This window comes from Chiloscyllium plagiosum, unplaced genomic scaffold (genome assembly GCF_037043375.1).
Source record: "Chiloscyllium plagiosum isolate Xiang-an unplaced genomic scaffold, Cpla_swu_hap1 HiC_scaffold_24, whole genome shotgun sequence".
Lineage (NCBI taxonomy): Eukaryota > Metazoa > Chordata > Chondrichthyes > Orectolobiformes > Hemiscylliidae > Chiloscyllium > Chiloscyllium plagiosum.
Window position 1 is genome coordinate 43,768,511 of NW_028270162.1, and position 16,975 is coordinate 43,785,485.

The following is a 16,975-nucleotide window of genomic DNA, read 5'->3' on the forward strand; positions in this document are numbered from 1 at the left end:
ATCTGACCACCCTGAATTTATTGTCCTGTTTTCTCAGGCTTTCCTTCTCACTATTTACCAAACCACCAATTTTCATATTATCTGCCAACTTACTGATTAAGCCTCCTACGTTAATGTGCACGACAAAAGCAAGGCACCCACGCTGAAGCCTATGGCATGCCACTTTACACAGGCTTCCAGTCACAACCTTTGATCATTGCACTCTGCAACCTTCCACTAAGCGAACTGTGGATCCAATTATTTTTATTCATTCATGGGAGGTGGGAAACACTGGCTGGCCAGCATTCATTGCCCATCCCTTGTTAGCCTTATGAAAGTGATAGTGAGTTTCCTTAGAGTCATACAGTCATAGAGATGTACAGCACAGAAACAGTCCCTTTGGTCCAACTCGTCCATGCTGACCAGAGATCCTAAATTAATCTAGTCCCATTTGCCAGCATTTGTCCCATATCTTTCTAAATCCTTCCTATTCATATGCACATCCAGAGCCTCTTAAATGTTCTACCAGCCTCCACCACTTCCTCTGACAGCTCATTCCATACACGCACCATGGCCATCGACCCACAATGCCATTAGATAGGGAGTTCAAGGAATTTGACCTCATGACATTGAAGGAACAACAATATATTTCCAAGCCAGGATGGCAAATGACTTGGAAGAGAACTTTCAGACAGTGGCTTTCCCGTGCATCTGCAGTCCTTGCCCTTCTAATGGTAGTGGTCATGGATTTAGAAAATGCTATCAAAGGAGGCATGGTGAATTTCTACAGTGTGTCTTCATGCTGAGCATTGGTGATGGAGGGACTGAAAATTTCTGGGCTTTGGTGCTAATCAACCAGGCTGCTTTGTCCTGGGTGGCGTCAAGCTTCTCGAGTGTTGTTTGAGCTGGACTGGGGCAAATGGAGAGTATTCCAGCACATTCCTGACCGGTGCCCTGTAGATGATAGACAGGCTTTAGGAAGTCAGACGGTGAGTTACTTGCACAAGATTCCCAGCTTCTGACCTGTTTAATAGCCACAGTGGTTATATGACTGGTTCACTTCAGTTTCTGGTCAATGGTAATCCCTAGGATATTGATAGTAGGGACTCAGTGATAGTAATACCATTGTATATCAAGAGTCAATGGCTAGATTCACTCTTTCTGGAGATTGTCACTGTCTGGCACTTGTGTGGCATGAATGTTACTTCCAACTGGTAAGTCCTAACTTAGACCTTGTCCAAGTCTTGCTGTAATTGGGCACTGACTGGTTCAGTCTCTGAGGAGTCATGAATGCTGCTGAGTATTGTATGGTCACGAACAAACATGCCCTCATCCTTATGATGGAGGGAAGGTCATTGATGAATCAACTGAAGACAGTTGAGCTAAGAAACTCCTGCAGAGATGTCCTGGAACTCAGATGATTGACTTCCAACAATCAAAGCTATCTTTCTTCATGCCACGTATGATTCTAATCATTGGACAGTTTTTATCAGCTCCAAAAATTTCCAATTTTGCTCAAGCTACTTGATACCACACCTGGTCAAATGTGGCCTCAATGTGAAAGGCTGTCACTCTCACCTCACCTCTGCAATTCAACCTTTTTGTTCATGTTTGAACCAAGGCTATAATGAGGCCAGGAACTGAGTGGCCCTGGCAGAACCCAAACTGGGCTTCACTGAGCAGGCTATTGCTGAGTGGGTGCTGCTTGATAGCACTGTTTATAACACCTTCCATCACATTACTGATGCTTAAGAGTAGTCTGATGGGACAGTAATTGGCTGAATTGGATTTGTCCTGAATTTGGTGCGGAGGATGTACTTGGATAATTTTCCATATTGTTGGTTAGATGCTAGTATTATTATCATTGCTAGGAGTGCATCTCCTCTATCTATTTATTTCTACACTCACCAGCAAATGGCGCCATGTATAACCTCGACATTAAAGCTTTTGAGGTTTTACCAATCTGTTAGCTAGCTCCCCAAAATTGTTGTTGCTTGACCACGTTTCTCTTCCATAATGCCCTGTATCGTTTCATTGGCAGCCCTGACCCTGGCCCCAGGGAGGTAACACACAATCCTCGAGTCACTCATACAGCAGCACAAATGTTGCTCTGTGTCACTCACTGTTGAATCTCCTCCCACTATCGTTAACCTTCTCTGTCTGCTTGTCTGCTTGTGCGCACCCCAGAGGAACAGTCACTCTCCAGAAAATCAGTTCTCGAGAGAGATGGATTTCAGGGCCCATGTGACTCCCTTCTTCCATGGTCACCCACCCCTTCCCTGATTACACTTCCATTGGCTGCAGGGTGACCATGTCTACAACAGGACTCTCAGCCTCATAGATGCACTGCTGATCGAAGTGGTATCACTTCCTGCAGATGTGGTCACACAGAATGCGAAGAGTGTCTAAGATTCCCAACACAAAATCAGAAACTCAGCAGATTCTGGCAGCATTCTGTGGAGAGAGAAGCAGAGCTAACATGTTAAGTTTGATCCGAGTTTTCTTCAGAACCTAAAGTGGCTGGAAAATGCAGGGATTCAACACTGTTGATAGAGAGGGAGGAGGAACAAGTGCAACAGATGCTGAAGGTGGTCAGACCTAAAAAGAAAGGCAGTGATTATGGTGGCAGAGGACTGATAGAGATGTAACATAGGTGTAAACGAAAAGTGAAGAAAATGGGTTTGCTCTGCTGATCCATCAGTGAGCCAGTGGATTGTTATTAAATCACATCATTGCACCTCAGAAGCTGTGTTTACTGAGCATAATTGCTGGGTGTGAAGACATTAGAGGAGCTTCGAAGTAGGCAATCCTGCCCTGAAGACAGTTATTATTGGGTAGGAACTCCGGAGAAAAGTTGTCAGTACTTTTTCTGAGTGGAGTTCTCCTTAGCTTAGAAATGAAGTATGTTGGAACAATGGAAGTTAGATCAGAGCTTCAAAGGTGAACAACTGAACATGGCTCTTCCAAAGAGGTGATAACACGAGTCAACCAGCGGTGCCATGTTCCTCTGCTCATTGTCTATTACACGCAACACCAGATTGAGTTGTTATGCTCCCATTGAAGACGTTACTAGGGACTACACCTGTCTGCAGATCAGCCTCACATAACTGGCTCTGATCTATGATAACCTCCATGTTTATGGTAAAATGGAAAGATCAGGTGGCCTGAAGCATCCTCATTTAGTTGTGTCTAAATGATAGGAAGGTGAGGTCTACTCATCCTTGAACCCCTTCAAAAATAAAGAGGACACTGTCTCTCTTGGGATGGGAAGTTTTACAGCATGTGTGCATGATTCCAATCCAGCCAGACATTTAATGTTTAATGTGAAAAGCTACTGGGGATTATGCCTCTTGTGCATGAAATGGCGTTAGTGGGCATTTTCTGCCCTTTTCCTTGGGATATGTTTCACAAGTGATTTCCAAGAGCTTGTACCAACTATGATATCCACCCAAAATCTGTAGTAATCTTCTGGCAAATTAATTTTGGAGCAGGATTGTAAGAACTACCTACTCAACCCACATGCGTGTTTAAAGTGATAACTTCAGTACAGGCCAATGATGAAGGGAGGAAGGTAGAGGGATAGGAAATGAAACACTGCGCTAGATGTGATGCTGATATAATGACTGCAATATTCCTGAACTCGCATTCATGGTTGGACTTAGACTAAGTTCACTCAGATCACATTTGTTATCTCATTTAATAGTATCAAGAATATCACCTTTTATAAGCAACAAGGCACTTCCTGCTTGACAAACTTTCAGTCTGTTTTACACACAAGCTGTACCACTGATAAAGATAACAAAACTGAGTCACATAATGTCATTTATTTCAGTGTCATGGAGTCATAGAGATGTACAGCACAGAAACAGACCCTTCAGTCCAACCTGTTCATGCTGACCAGATATCCCAACTCAATCTAGTCCCACCTGCCAGCATCTGGCCCATATCCCTCCAAACCCTTCCTATTCATATACCCATCCACATGCCTCTTAAATGTTGCAATTGTACCAGCCTCTACCACTTCTTCTGGCAGCCCATTCCATATATGCACCAGCCTCTGCATGAAAAAGTTGCCCCTTAGGTCCCTTCTATATCTTTCCCCTCTCACCCTAAACCTATGCCCTCTAGTTCTGGACTCCCTCACCCCAGGGGAAAAACTTTGTCTCTTTACTTGATTCTTGTCCCTCATGATTTTGTAAACCTCTATAAGGTCACCCCTCAGCCTCCGACGCTCCAGGGAAAACAGCCCCAGCCTGTTCAGCCTCTCCCTGTAGCTCAGATCCTCCAACCCTGGCAACATCCTTGTAAATCTTTCCTGAACCCTTTCAAGATTCCAATAGGAAGGAGACTAGAATTGCACGCAGTATTCCAAACAGTATTCCACTTTTGACTTTTGTTCATATGATGTGGTTTGGACCTTCTAATTTAAGAGGATTAGAAATTGATTAGGATAATGGTTTTGAAACAATGTGATTGTTTTCAGAAGGGGAATGGAATTTTTCTAAGAAAAGTGACAATTTTGTTTTATTTCTGCCTCCATTACATGAAACTGCTCACTTGCAAGCGTTGAAGCAGATTAAATATTGCAAAGTATTTTCCAACTTCTGGCACAAGTGATTGGCAAATCCTGTAAACCCGAGTTTTAGTCACAAAAGTGGATAAAAATCTCCTTTTCATCCTCTTGCTTAAGGGCTTTCCATAACATTTGGCCATAGTTAGTCCAGTTGATGCAGTCTGTGAGAATCCAGGATCACAAATGATACAACAAGCACTTGCATTCTTAAAGTAACTTTTTATAATGTATATCATCACAACAGCCAATGGAGTACTCCTAAAGCAAATAGAAACAGAAATTTGAATTTAGCTTTCGACTTTATTGTCATGTCTACAATGACAAGTTTTCAATGTTGCCACAAGGATAAGTACCAAAGCATATAAACTTAAGAACAAGGTACAAAGCAATAAGGAAAAAAGTTAAAAGCTAAACTTCTGGGTGCTCCGGTTTCCTCCCACAGTCCAAAGATGTGCAGGTTAGGTGAACTGGCCATGTTAAATTGCCCATAGTGTTAGGTGCATTAGTCAGGAGTAAATGTAGGGGAATGGGTCGGGGTAGGTTACTCTTCGGAGGGTCAGTGTGGACTGGTAGGGCCAAAGGGCATGTTTCTACACTGTATGGAATCTAATCTAACCTAATCTAATTACAGTCACTCTTAGTGGAGTGTTAAAAGAAGTTAACAGCGAAATAATACAGTGCATCTTCGTATTCAGTCAAAAACTAAAGAATCAAGCTAAACTTTCAAACATTGTAGTCAGACCTGAAGAAGGGCTATACCCGAAACATTGACTTCTCCAGCTCGTGATGCTGCCTGGCTTGCTGTGTTGTTCCAAACTCCTGTTTACCTACTTCCTTAATTGTTTAGCCATGCCGGAACTGCACATCCTACAGGGGCTCAATATCCCCCACCTTAGCACACGTTCCCTGCAATGGCTCTATCCTCCCAGCTCTCATCATCGCTGCCGATGTTAGGGCAACTTCCATTGCCACGTTGGATCTCAGACCGCCAAAGACCCGCTTTGGGCAAAATCCACACCAGGCCTCGACATTGGACTTAGCACCGATCCTCCGTCCCACCTTCGGGTTGCGCACCGATCCACAGAACCTCCTTCGGTCTGTGCAACAATCCACAGTCCCTCCTTCGGTCTGTGCAACGATCCTCAGTCCCTCCGTCGGTCTGCGCACCGATCCTCAGTCACACCTTCGGGTTGCACACCGATCCACAGTCCCTCCTTCGGTCTGTGCAACGATCCTCAGTCCCACCTTCAGACTGCGCACCGATCCTCAGTCCCAATACGGTCTGTGAAACATTCCTCACTACATCCTTCGGTCTGCACGCAGATCCTCAGTCACACCTTTGGTCTGCACACCGATCCTCAGCTCCACCTTCGGGTTGCGCACCGAACCTCAGTCCCACCTTCGGTCTGCACACCGAACCTCAGTGCCACCTTCGGTCTGCACACCGAGCCTCAGTGCCACCTTCGGTCTGCACACCGAGCCTCAGTGCCACCTTCGGTCTGCACACCGAGCCTCAGCTCCACCTTCGGGTTGCGCACCGATCCTCAGTCACACCTTCGGCCTGCACACCGAGCCTCAGTGCCACCTTCGGCCTGCACACCGAGCCTCAGTGCCACCTTCGGTCTGCACACCAATCCTCAGTCACACATTTGGTCTGTGCACCAATCCTCAGTCACACGTCCGTTCTACGCACTGATCCTCAGTCTCTACTTATGTCTGCACACCAATCCTCACTCCCTCCTTCGGTCTGCACAACGATCCTCAGACCCACCTTCGATCTGTGCACCGATCCACAGTCCCTACTTGGGTCTGCGCACAGATCCTCAGTCCCACCTTCGGTTTACGCACTGATCCTCAGTCCCACCTTCGACCTGCGCACCGATCCTCACTCCCACCTTTGGTCTGTGCGCCGATCCTCAGTCCCACCTTCAGTCTGCACACCGATCCTGACTCCCACCTTCAGTGTGCACACCGATCCTCAGTCACACATTTGGTCTGTGCACCGATCCTCATTCACACGTCCGTTTTACGCACTGATCCTCAGTCTACTTGGGTCTGCACTCCTTCCTTCGGTCTGTGCAACGATCCTCAGTCCCACCTTCAGTCTACGCACTGATTGACAATCCCTCCTTCGGTCTGCGCACCGATCCTCCGTCCCACCTTCGGTGAGCGCACCGATGCTCAGTCTCAGCTTCGATCTGCACGCCGATCCTCAGTCCCATCCTTCAGTTTTGGAACTAACCTCAGTCTCATCCTCCAGTCTTCGTACCAATCCTCAGACCCACCTTCGGGCGGTGCACCGATCCTCAGTCCCACCTTTGGTCTGTGCACCGATCCACAGTCCCACCTTCGGCCTGCACACCGATCCTCAGTGCCATCTTTGGCCTGCACACCGATCCTCAGTCCCACCATTGGTCTGCGCACCGATCCTGAATCAGGCCTTCGGTCTGCGCACCGATCCTCATTCCCACCTTCGGTCTGCGCACCAATCCTCAGTTCCACCTTAGGTCTGCACACCAATCCTCATCACACCTTCAGTCTGTGCACTGGTCCTCAAACCTACCTTAAGTCTCCGCACTGATCTTCAGTCCCACCTTCAATCTGTGCACCGATGCTCAGTCACATGTCCGTTCTACGCACTGATCCTCTGTCTCTACTTACGTCTGCACACCAATCCTCACTCCCTCCTTCGGTCTGCGCATTGATCCTCAGTGCCAACTTCGGTCTGCGCACTGACCCGCACTGATCCTCAGTCCCACCTTCAGTCTCCGCACTGATCCTCAGTGCCACCTTCAGTCTGCAAAGCGATCCTCAGTCCCACCTTCAGTCTGTGCACTGATCCTCATCCCCACCTTCAGTCTCCGCACTGATCCTCAGTCCCACCTTCAGTCTGTGCACTGATCCTCAGTCCCATCTTCAGTCTGTGCACTGATCCTCATCCCCACCTTCAGTCTCTGCACAGATCCTCAGTGCCACCTTCAGTCTGCGCACTGATCCTCAGTGCCACCTTCAGTCTCCGCACTGATCCTCAGTGCCACCTTCAGTCTGCAAAGCGATCCTCAGTCCCACCTTCAGTCTCCGCACTGATCCTCAGTGCCACCTTCAGTCTGCAAAGCGATCCTCATCCCCACCTTCAGTCTCCGCACTGATCCTCAGTCCCACCTTCAGTCTGTGCACTGATCCTCAGCCCTACCTTCAGTCTCCGCACTGATCCTCAGTCCCACCTTCGGCCGGCACACCGATCCTCAGTCCCACCTTCGGTCTGCGCACCGATCCTCAGTCACATGTTTGGCCTGAGCACCAATCTTCAGTCCCACCTTAGGTCTGCGCACTGTTCCACTGTACCACCTTCGATCTGTGTACTGATCCTCAGTGCAAACTTCAGTCTCCGCACTGATCCTCAGTCCCAACTTCGTTCTGCGCACCGATCCTCAGTCCCACCTTTGGTCTGTGCACCGATCCTCAACCCCACCGTTCGTCTGCACACTGATGCTCAGTGCCACGTTCGGCCTGCACACCGATCTTCAGTCCCACCTTCGGTCTGCACACCGATGCTCAGTGCCACGTTCGGCCTGCACGCCGATCCTCAGACCCACCTTTGGTCTGCGCACTGATCCTCAGTCCCACCTTCGGCCTGTACACCGATCCTCAGTCCCACCTTTGGTCTGCGCACCGATCCTAAATCAGGCCTTCGGTCTGCGCACCGATCCTCAGTTCCACCTTAGGTCTGCACACCAATCCTTATCCCACCTTCAGTCTGTGCACTGGTCCTCAATCCTACCTTCAGTCCCCGCACTGATCCTCAGTCCCACCTTCAGTCTGTACACCGATGCTCAGTCACACGTCCGTTCTACGCACTGATCCTATGTCTCTACTCATGTCTGCACACCAATCCTCACTCCCTCCTTCGGTCTGCGCACTGATCCTCAGTCACACCTTCGGTCTGCGCACCGACCCGCTGTCTTTCCTTCGGTCTGCGCACCGATCCTCAGTCACATGTTTGGCCTGTGCACCAATCTTCAGTCCCTCCTTAGGTCTTCGCACTGTTCCACTGTATCACCTTCAGTCTGTGCACTGATCCTCAGTGCCACCTTTGGTCTGCGCACTGATCCTCAGTCCCACCTTCAGTCTGCGCACCGATCGTCAGTCTCACCTTCGGTCTCCTCACCAGTCCTCAGTGCCACCTTTGGTCTGCGCACCAATCCTCAGTCCCACCTTCGGCCTGCTCAGCGATCCTCAGTCCCACCTTCGGTCTGCACACCGATCCTCAGTCACACCTTTGGTCTGCACACCGAATGTCAGTCCCACCTTCGGTCTGCACACTGATCCTCAGTCCCACCTTCCATCTGCGCACCGATCCTCAGACCCACCTTTGGTCTGCACACTGATCCTTAGTCCCACCTTCGGTCTGCGCACTGATCCTCAGTCCCACCTTTGGTCTGTGCAACGATCCTCAACCCCACCGTTCGTCTGCACACCGATGCTCAGTGCCACGTTCGGCCTGCAAACCGATCTTCAGTCCCACCTTTGGTCTGCGCACCGATGCTCAGTGCCACGTTCGGCCTGCACACCGATCCTCAGTCCCACCTTTGGTCTGCGCACCAATCCTAAATCAGGCCTTCGGTCTGCGCACCGATCCTCAGTTCCACCTTAGGTCTGCACACCAATCCTTATCCCACCTTCAGTCTGTGCACTGGTCCTCAATCCTACCTTCAGTCCCCACACTGATCCTCAGTCCCACCTTCAGTCTGTACACCGATCCTCAGTCACACATCCGTTCTACGCACTGATCCTCTGTCTCTACTTATGTCTGCACACCAATCCTCACTCCCTCCTTCTGTCTGCACGCTGATCCTCAGTGCCACCTTCGGTCTGCTAACCGACCCACTGTCTTTCCTTCGGTCTGCTCGCCGATCCTCAATCCAGCCTTCGGTCTGCGCACTGATCCTCAGTCACATGTTTGGCCTGTGCACCAATCTTCAGTCCCTCCTTAGGTCTTCACACTGTTCCATTGTACCACCTTCAGTCTGTGCACTGGTCCTCAATCCTACCTTTAGTCCCCGCACTGACCCTCAGTCCCACCTTCAGTCTGTACACCGATGCTCAGTCACATGTCCGTTCTACGCACTGATCCTCTGTCTCTTCTCATGTCTGCACACCGATCCTCACTCCCTCCTTCGGTCAGCGCACTGATCCTCAGTGTCACCTTCGGTCTGTGCACCGATCCTCAGTCACATGTTTGGCCTGTGCACCAATCTTAAGTCCCTCCTTAGGTCTTCGCACTGTTCCACTGTATCAACTTCAGTCTGTGCACTGATCCTCAGTCCCACCTTCAGTCTGCGCACTGATCCTCAGTCTCACCTTCGGTCTGCTCACCAGTCCTCAGTGCCACCTTTGGTCTGCGCACCAATCCTCAGTTCCACCTTCGGCCTGCTCAGCGATCCTCAGTGTCACCTTCGGTCTGCACACCGATCCTCAGGCACACCTTTGGTCTGCACACCGAACGACAGTCCCACCTTCGGTCTGCACACTGATCCTCAGTCCCATCTTCAGCCTGCACACCGATCCTCAGTCCCACCTTCGGCCTGCACACCGATGCTCAGTGCCACGTTCGGCCTGCACACCGATCCTCAGTCCCACCTTTGGTCTGTGCACCGATCCTAAATCAGGCCTTCGGTCTGCGCACCGAACCTCAGTTCCACCTTAGGTCTGCACACCAATCCTTATCCCACCTTCAGTCTGTGCACTGGTCCTCAATCCTACCTTCAGTCCCCACACTGATCCTCAGTCCCACCTTCAGTCTGTACACCGATGCTCAGTCACATGTCTGTTCTACGCACTGATCCTCTGTCTCTACTCATGTCTGCACACCAATCCTAACTCCCTCCTTCTGTCTGCACACCGATCCTCACTGCCTCCTTCGGTCTGCGCACTGATCCTCAGTGCCACCTTCGGTCTGCGCACCGACCCGCTGTCTTTCCTTCGGTCTGTGCACCGATCCTCAGTCACATGTTTGGCCTGTGCACCAATCTTCAGTCCCTCCTTAGGTCTTCGCACTGTTCCACTGTATCACCTTCAGTCTGTGCACTGATCCTCAGTCCCACCTTCAGTCTGCGCACTGATCCTCAGTCTCACCTTCGGTCTGCTCACCAGTCCTCAGTGCCACCTTTGGTCTGCGCACCAATCCGCAGTCCCACCTTCGGCCTGCTCAGCTATCCTCAGTGTCACCTTCGGTCTGCACAATGATCCTCAGTCACACCTTTGGTCTGCACACCGAACGTCAGTCCCACCTTCGGTCTGCACACTGATCCTCAGTCCCACCTTCAGCCTGCACACCGATCCTCAGTCCCACCTTCGGCCTGCACACCGATGCTCAGTGCCACGTTCGGCCTGCACACCGATCCTCAGTCCCACCTTTGGTCTGCGCACCGATCCTCAGTGCTACCTTCTGCCTGCACACCGATCCTCAGTCCCACCTTTGGTCTGTGCACCGATCCTAAATCAGGCCTTCGGTCTGCGCACCGACCCGCTGTCTTTCCTTCGGTCTGTGCACCGATCCTCAGTCACATGTTTGGCCTGTGCACTGATCCTCAGTCCCACCTTCAGCCTACAAACTGATCCTCAGTCCCACCTTCAGCCTGCACACTGATCCTCAGTCCCACCTTCGGCCTGCACACCGATCCTCAGTCCCACCTTTGGTCTGCGCAACGATCCTCAGCCCCACCGTCGGCCTGCACACTGATCCTCAGTACCACCTTCAACCTGCACACTGATCCTCAGTCCCACCTTCAGTCTGCACACCGATCCTCAGTCCCACCTTCGGCCTGCACACTGATTCTCAGTCACACCTTCGGTCTGCACACCGAACCTCAATCTGTCCTTCGGTCTGCTCCCCAGTCCTCAGTGCCACCTTTGGTCTGCACACCGATCCTCAGTCCCAGCTTCGGTCTGCACAATGATCCCCAGTCCCACCTTTGGTCTGCGCACCGATCCTCAGTGCCACCTTCGGCCTGCACACCGATCCTCAGTCCCACCTTCGGCCTGCACACCGATCCTCAGTCCCAGCTTCGGTCTGCACAATGATCCCCAGTCCCACCTTTGGTCTGCGCACTGATCCTCAGTCCCACCTTCGACCTGCACACCGATCCTCAGTCCCACCTTCGGCCTGCACACCGATCCTCAGTCCCACCTTCGGCCTGCACACCGATCCTCAGTCCCACCTTCGGCCTGCACACCGATCCTCAGTCCCACCTTCGGCCGGCACACCGGTCCTCAGTCCCACCTTTGGTCTGCAAACCGATCCTCAGTCCCACCCCCGGTCTGCACACTGATCCTCAGTCCCACCTTCAGTCTGCACACTGATCCTCAATAATACCTTCAGTCTTCGCACTGATCCTCAGTCTCACCTTCAATCTGAGCACCGATCCTCAGTCACACATCCGTTCTACGCACTGATCCTCTGTCTCTACTTATGTCTGCACACCAATCCTCACTCCCTCCTTCTGTCTGCACGCTGATCCTCAGTGCCACCTTCGGTCTGCTAACCGACCCACTGTCTTTCCTTTGGTCTGCTCGCCGATCCTCAATCCAGCCTTCGGTCTGCGCACTGATCCTCAGTCACATGTTTGGCCTGTGCACCAATCTTCAGTCCCTCCTTAGGTCTTCGCACTGTTCCATTGTACCACCTTCAGTCTGTGCACTGGTCCTCAATCCTACCTTCAGTCCCCGCACTGATCCTCAGTCCCACCTTCAGTCTGTACACCGATGCTCAGTCACATGTCCGTTCTACGCACTGATCCTCTGTCTCTTCTCATGTCTGCACACCGATCCTCACTCCCTCCTTCGGTCTGCGCACTGATCCTCAGTGCCACCTTCGGTCTGCGCACCGACCCGCTGTCTTTCCTTCGGTCTGTGCACCGATCCTCAGTCACATGTTTGGCCTGTGCACCAATCTTAAGTCCCTCCTTAGGTCTTCGCACTGTTCCACTGTATCACCTTCAGTCTGTGCACTGATCCTCAGTCCCACCTTCAGTCTGCGCACTGATCCTCAGTCTCACCTTCGGTCTGCTCACCAGTCCTCAGTGCCACCTTTGGTCTGCGCACCGATCCTCAGTGTCACCTTCGGTCTGCACACCGATCCTCAGTGTCACCTTCGGTCTGCACACCAGTCCTCAGTGCCACCTTTGGTCTGCGCACCGATCCTCAGTGTCACCTTCGGTCTGCGCACTGATCCTCAGTCTCACCTTCGGTCTGCTCACCAGTCCTCAGTGCCACCTTTGGTCTGCGCACCAATCCTCAGTTCCACCTTCGGCCTGCTCAGCGATCCTCAGTGTCACCTTCGGTCTGCACATCGATCCTCAGGCACACCTTTGGTCTGCACACCGAACGACAGTCCCACCTTCGGTCTGCACACTGATCCTCAGTCCCACCTTCAGCCTGCACACCGATCCTCAGTCCCACCTTCGGCCTGCACACCGATGCTCAGTGCCACGTTCGGCCTGCACACCGATCCTCAGTCCCACCATTGGTCTGCGCACCGATCCTCATCCCCACCTTCAGTCTCCGCACTGATCCTCAGTCCCACCTTCAGTCTGTGCACTGATCCTCAGTCCCATCTTCAGTCTGTGCACTGATCCTCATCCCCACCTTCAGTCTCCGCACTGATCCTCAGTCCCACCTTCAGTCTCTGCACAGATCCTCAGTGCCACCTTCAGTCTGCGCACTGATCCTCAGTGCCACCTTCAGTCTCCGCACTGATCCTCAGTGCCACCTTCAGTCTGCAAAGCGATCCTCAGTCCCACCTTCAGTCTCCGCACTGATCCTCAGTGCCACCTTCAGTCTGCAAAGCGATCCTCATCCCCACCTTCAGTCTCCGCACTGATCCTCAGTCCCACCTTCAGTCTGCGCACCGATCCTCAGTGCCACCTTCGGTCAGCGCACCGATCCTCAGTCCCACCTTCAGCCTGCACACCGATCCTCAGCCCCACTGTTGGTCTGCACACCGATCCTCAGTGCCACCTTTGGTCTGCGCACCGATCCTCAGTCCCACCTTCGGCCTGCTCAGCGATCCTCAGTCCCACCTTCGGTCTGCACACCGATCCTCAGTCCCACCTTTGGTCTGCACACCGATCATCAATGCCACCTTTGGTCTGCACACCGATCCTCAGTCCCACCTTCGGCCTGCTCAGCGATCCTCAGTCACATGTCCGTTCTACGCACTGATCCTCTGTCTCTTCTCATGTCTGCACACCGATCCTCACTCCCTCCTTCGGTCAGCGCACTGATCCTCAGTGCCACCTTCGGTCTGTGCACCGATCCTCAGTCACATGTTTGGCCTGTGCACCAATCTTAAGTCCCTCCTTAGGTCTTCGCACTGTTTCACTGTATCAACTTCAGACTGTGCACTGATCCTCAGTCCCACCTTCAGTCTGCGCACTGATCCTCAGTCTCACCTTCGGTCTGCTCACCAGTCCTCAGTGCCACCTTTGGTCTGCGCACCAATCCTCAGTTCCACCTTCGGCCTGCTCAGCGATCCTCAGTGTCACCTTCGGTCTGCACACCAGTCCTCAGTGCCACCTTTGGTCTGCGCACCAATCCTCAGTGTCACCTTCGGTCTGCGCACTGATCCTCAGTCTCACCTTCGGTCTGCTCACCAGTCCTCAGTGCCACCTTTGGTCTGCGCACCAATCCTCAGTTCCACCTTCGGCCTGCTCAGCGATCCTCAGTGTCACCTTTGGTCTGCACATCGATCCTCAGGCACACCTTTGGTCTGCACACCGAACGACAGTCCCACCTTCGGTCTGCACACTGATCCTCAGTCCCACCTTCAGCCTGCACACCGATCCTCAGTCCCACCTTCGGCCTGCACACCGATGCTCAGTGCCACGTTCGGCCTGCACACCGATCCTCAGTCCCACCATTGGTCTGCGCACCGATCCTCAGTGCTACCTTCGGCCTGCACACCGATCCTCAGTCCCACCTTTGGTCTGCGCACCGATCCTAAATCAGGCCTTCGGTCTGCGCAGCGACTCGCTGTCTTTCCTTCGGTCTGCTCGCCGATCCTCAGTCACATGTTTGGCCTGTGCACCAATCTTCAGTCGCTCCTTAGGTTTTCGCACTGTTCCACTGTATCACCTTCAGTCTGTGCACTGATCCTCAGTCCCACCTTCAGTCTGCACACCGATCCTCAGTCCCACCTTCGGCCTGCACACTGATTCTCAGTCACACCTTCGGTCTGCACACCGAACCTCAATCTCTCCTTCGGTCTGCTCCCCAGTCCTCAGTCCCACCTTTGGTCTGCGCACCGATCCTCAGTGCCACCTTCGGCCTGCACACCGATCCTCAGTCCCACCTTCGGCCTGCACACCGATCCTCAGTCCCACCTTCGGCCTGCACACCGATCCTCAGTCCCACCTTCAGCCGGCACACCGATCCTCAGTCCCACCTTTGGTCTGCAAACCGATCCTCAGTCCCACCCCCGGTCTGCACACTGATCCTCAGTCCCACCTTCAGTCTGCACACTGATCCTCAATCCTACCTTCAGTCTTCGCACTGATCCTCAGTCTCACCTTCAATCTGAGCACCGATCCTCAGTCACACGTCCGTTCTACGCACTGATCCTCTGTCTCTACTTATGTCTGCACACCAATCCTCACTCCCTCCTTCTGTCTGCACGCTGATCCTCAGTGCCACCTTCGGTCTGCTAACCGACCCACTGTCTTTCCTTCGGTCTGCTCGCCGATCCTCAATCCAGCCTTCGGTCTGCGCACCGATCCTCAGTCACATGTTTGGCCTGTGCACCAATCTTCAGTCCCTCCTTAGGTCTTTGCACTGTTCCACTGTACCACCTTCGATCTGTGTACTGATCCTCAGTGCAACCTTCAGTCTCCGCTCTGATCCTCAGTCCCAACTTCATTCTGCGCACCGATCCTCAGTCCCACCTTTGGTCTGCGCACCGATCCTCAACCCCACCGTTAGTCTGCACACCGATGCTCAGTGCCACGTTCGGCCTGCACACCGATCTTCAGTCCCATCTTCGGTCTGCACACTGATGCTCAGTGCCACGTTCGGACTGCACACCGATCCTCAGTCCCACCTTTGGTCTGCACACCGATCCTCAGTCCCACCTTTGGTCAGCGCACCGATCCTTAGTGCCACCTTTGGCCTGCACACCGATCCTCAGTCCCACCTTTGGTCTGATCCTAAATCAGGCCTTCGGTCTGCGCACCGATCCTCAGTTCCACCTTCAGTCTGTGCACCGATGCTCAGTCACACGTCCGTTCTACGCACTGATCCTCTGTCTCTACTAATGTCTGCACACCGATCCTCACTCCCTCCTTCGGTCTGCGCACTGATCCTCAGTGCCACCTTCGGTCTGCGCACCGAACCGCTGTCTTTCCTTCGGTCTGTGCACCGATCCTCAGTCACATGTTTGGCCTGTGCACCAATCTTCAGTCCCTCCTTAGGTCTTCGCACTGTTCCACTGTATCACCTTCAGTCTGTGCACTGATCTTCAGTCCCACCTTCAGCCTGCACACCGATCCTCAGTCCCACCTTCGGCCTGCACACCGATGCTCAGTGCCACGTTCGGCCTGCACACCGTTCCTCAGTCCCACCTTTGGTCTGCGCACCGATCCTCAGTGCTACCTTCGGCCTGCACCCCGATCCTCAGTCCCACTTTTGGTCTGCGCACCGATCCTAAATCAGGCCTTCGGTCTGCGCACCGACCCGCTGTCTTTCCTTCGGTCTGTGCACCGATCCTCAGTCACAAGTTTGGCCTGTGCACCAATCTTCAGTCCCTCCTTAGGTCTTCGCATTGTTCCACTGTATCACCTTCAGTCTGTGCACTGATCCTCAGTCCCACCTTCAGTCTGCGCACCGATCCTCAGTGCCACCTTCAGTCTGCACACTGATCCTCAGTTCCACCTTCAGCCTGCACACTGATCCTCAGTCCCACCTTCAGCCTGCACACTGATCCTCAGTCCCACCTTCAGTCTGCGCACCGATCCTCAGTGCCACCTTCAGTCTGCGCACCGATTCTCAGTGCCACCTTCAGTCTGCACATTGATCCTCAGTTCCACCTTCAGCCTGCACACTGATCCTCAGTCCCACCTTCAGCCTGCACACTGATCCTCAGTCCCACCTTCATCCTGCACACCGATCCTCAGTCACACCTTCGGCCTGCGCATCGATCCTCAGCCCCACCGTCGGCCTGCACACTGATCCTCAGTCCCACCTTCGGCCTGCACACCGATCCTCAGTCCCACCTTTGGTCTGCGCAACGATCCTCAGCCCCACCGTCGGTCTGCACACTGATCCTCAGTCCCACCTTCGGCCTGCACACCGATCTTCAGTCCACCTTTGGTCTGCGCACCGATCCTCAGTCCCACCTTCGGCCTGCACACCGATCCTCAGTGCCACCTT